Below are 4,179 nucleotides of genomic sequence, written 5' to 3'. Positions count from 1 at the left end.
TGACATATCTGTGGAAGAGCTTAAAGAGGCCAGAGGCTGACAAATGAATACAGTTACATTTTCATGTTACAGATATCCTTAGGTACTGGATTCTATTACAGAGATGGTGCATTTATTATGACAAAGTTTTACACTGAAGCAGCATTTTTGCCAGGTGCATGGTTTATTTTCTTCTGCGAACATGTTTGATATAAAGGTGAGCTTACATGTAACGTTTCCACCATGCTCAGAAGAATTGGTGTGAAAGAAACACTCCTTTGTAGATAACACAAAAATGTAGTAAGGTGGTTACTGTGCCTTATCAATGATTTCATGTATTTTCACAGAGAAACTTTATAAAATTAGGTCATGGATAACATGTAACACAAACAATATCATATACAGATAGGTTGCCTTATAAACAGCTGCATGCCATGCATGTCTGTTGTGTATACCTGGATACAAACCCTTTTGTTGAAATTATACAAGTCCTTTCTATCCTTTCTATTCCAGTGTTAACACAGATATTGTGTTTTGGCAGTGGGACTGAGGCATCTACTGTAGTGTTTGCTGGAATGTCTGATGTGTGAGTTATTTGGTGGGCCCTCTGTTGTTTGTTAATTTATTTATTTGTCAAACAACTCTTAGGTGCATTGCTACCCTCTGGACTGGAATGTAGATCAGAATGGCTACTGTGTTATTTTAATAATGCAACAAGGACATTAGCAGCTGTTTTACACTATTATGCTTATATTACAAGCCCACAAACATCCTATTACCTCCTGTCTGAGGAACATTTGTTGAGAACTGTTGTGCTGAGCTGAGCTAAGAAATTACTGAACCTTTTTTAAAAATAAGATAATATGCTAGGTGTTTCTAAATATTTATAACTTCTCTAGGAAATGATGGACTTGGAAGTGATTGCCACTGAATGTATTGTGACAGAGATGATTTCATTCTTTTTTTTTAGGTCTCAACAAAAGGGAACTACAATAACAGTTTCACTGTCTGGTTAAAATTGTTTTACATTTTTATGTATCTGAAACAAATCTCTAAGGAGTTTACAGAGACAATAAAAGGACAAAACAGGGGAGATCTGAGAAATCCTACCCATAAAACAGTTTAACACATTGGAAAGACGTATCAGCCTGCCAAGAGCAGCTGAGGTAACACAGCACTGTCTCTTTATACCAGGAACAGAAACATTTAGCAGGAAAATATAGCTGAGTTTGCAATCCATGCCAACTTATTAAATAGTAACAAGAACAGTTACATGAAGTGAAGTGAAGTGAAGAATAGCAGATGAGATGAGATGTGAGAACAAAATTCCTATAAAGCTTTTTTTGACAGAGATCAACATGGTCTTTTGATCTTGGTTTACAAACAAAAATTTTTGCTATTATGCCTGTGCCACAGCTCAGAAAAAAACAATGAACTCAAATGCACAATTCAAAGGTCAAACAAGGTAATAAAGGCAAAGGTGAAAATGGCACAAGGCAGTCAGCAGGCCAGCATAAGTCGGAAATAGGCAGACAAAACACCAGGCAGTCAAAGTAAAATGTAAAGTCGAAAAACAAGCAGGATGCAAAACAAGAGCAAAGGCTGTTCCATTACATCTGGATTGGCAGGTAGACAATATGGCAAAGGGTGAGTGGAAATTGGCTGGTATATTTACTGGTAAGCTAATGAGGGGATGGAGAAGAAAGTGAGTAGGTGATTAAATAACTGAATGAATATGAATGTGACATGTATTAGACATATAATTAACCAATAGCTAGTGAATGTAGAGGAACATTTAGCAGGTAAAGAATTGGTGGAGACCAAAACAGGGCTTCAGAGACAGTGAATACTGGACTTAAGTTTGGTAGGAGAGCAGGAGCACAATAACAAATTAATGCTGCTCTGTGTCTGCTGGATGTGTAAATAAACACTTGTTTGCTAAAGCTCCTGCTTAATTACCAAGGTGATAATATGTCAGTACTGTGTTTTGACTTCTCATGGTAAAAAAAAGTTACTGCTTCTTTCAGTAAAAGTACCAATATCACACTGTAAAATTATTCAGTTACAAATTAGAGTGATGCATTTAAAATATAATTTAACTCCCTTTTGAGGAATTCATAGCCAAATTCAAGCAGTAGTAGGTCCACACTTGTATGGTCAAAATGGAAAACCTTGAGCACTATATTTGTGAGAATTTTGAAATAAAGTCTCACTGTTACCAGCAAAGAGTAATATCTGAACATTCCCAGCAAAATTATTTTCTTTACCCCCCAAGCAAAAAAGAGAATATACATGAAATAAAATATTTGCACAGCTGACTGACTAAAGCAAGTATTGTCACCCTGTGCACAAAAGATTTAAAGTGACTAATGAAAGTGATTTGTATGTGTACCACTACTTTCAGTAAGTAAAAGCCTTAAAACAGCTGTTGCTATGGTAAGTCTATATTTAACTTTGTCACAAGTCAGGACTCTTCTTTTCTCAACAGGAAACAAAGAACAAAGGCCCATTAGAACAGACAGACTTTCCATGTAATCACTAACACTATGAGCACCAAGAGAAAATAATTAAAAACACAATGCTGCCTTAGTCTACTTTCAGTTTTTTTCCTCTAGACACTAAAATGTGGAAATGTGGGCTAGAAACTATTTGCCACCTCGTAACCAGTTATGTGGATACACCTAATTGCAGCTGCAGCTTCCAAAATAACACACATACTCTCTCTCCTGGTGCACATGTGACTGCTTAAAAAACAGCATGTTAAAGAACAACCTAATGCTTTTGAAACACTTCCTGTCAAGCTCAACTGGTTCACCCACATTGCTTCTGACAGAGTGAGTTCCTCTCTGTGTGAGGAAGTGTTTATAATGCTGTGAGGCCAGTTACTAATGACTCTGAGTGCTTCTAACACAAAGTAACCTACACTTAAATCTGGCAGACAGGCCAGCTGATGGCTAATAACTGACCTGATGGTTTGTTGTAATTATGCTGAAACACTAGCAACAACATACAGATATACTTTATCAGCATGGCTGATAGTAGAGTTACAATACTCATTCCTGACCTTGGACATAGCCAAACAGTCTCACAACAAGATCCATTGTGTGGTTGTTACAGATATTTGGATAATATCAATTAAAAATGAATAGACCTGTATTATACATTCAATTCAATATTCACATTAATTACACACTAAAAAATCCCTGGGTCAATACTCCATCACACAGTATGTCCACCATGAAGCACTGACAGGTTGTTTTTTACACTGTAAAATGTCACACTCATGGCATATCATAGATCAAAGTTAAGAGATCCTAAACAAAAATGTTTTTATTAATGTTGTGCAGTTATGTGGGGGAGAAACTAATAGTCTACAATATATAAAGCACTCAAAAATCAACACCAGTGCAGTTCCTAAAGTCCCCATGGCCTGCTCATTTTGCTTGTTTCCAGCCGATTAATGTTTAATCTTGGATACCTCTAGATTAGCTTGGCACCCCTCATAACTCTAAATAGTTTGTAATTAATTCAGAATGATAAAACCAGAAAGCCTCTTCCAAAAAATGAGAGGATAGTTCATGAACACGCACAGCTCCCGTTACCGGTGTTGCGTTGAAAGTGGACAGCACAAGGAACCCTGATGGCAATAATTAATCTGAATTTCTCCTCCACATAAACAACGGTATATGTACTGATAAAGAGATGTGTAACACTGTAAGCAAAACAGGTAACTGAGAAACCCCATATTTTAACAGGTTGCAAGGGAGAGCAGACGTTTACTGCTCCTCTTGTCTGTTCTACAATTCTTAAGTATTACACAGATGAGCAGTTTAACAGCAATGTCAAGACTGAAAACAAATTATCATTACTTCACTTCAATAACAGAAGTTTATACGGAAACTTTCAGAGTATAAAACATTATCTTAGTAGTCTTACACATTCTTTTAATATAATTGCTATTTCTAAAACATGGATTAATAATGTAAGGGGAATGGATTTTGACCTTGATGGCTATGACTTGGTATGCACAAACAGAGAGAATAAGATGGGAGGTGGTGTGGCCTTGTACATAGATAAAAACTTTTGTTATAAGAGAGTGGAGAAAATGTCAAGGGTGGTGGATAATTTGCTGGAGTGTGTGACTGTAGAAATACTCATGGAAAAAAAGAAAAATGTTGTAATAAGCTGTATTTATAGAGC

The sequence above is a fragment of the Monopterus albus genome, unplaced genomic scaffold, assembly GCF_001952655.1.
Source record: "Monopterus albus unplaced genomic scaffold, M_albus_1.0 scaffold203.1, whole genome shotgun sequence".
Lineage (NCBI taxonomy): Eukaryota > Metazoa > Chordata > Actinopteri > Synbranchiformes > Synbranchidae > Monopterus > Monopterus albus.
This window is presented reverse-complemented; position numbering follows the sequence as displayed.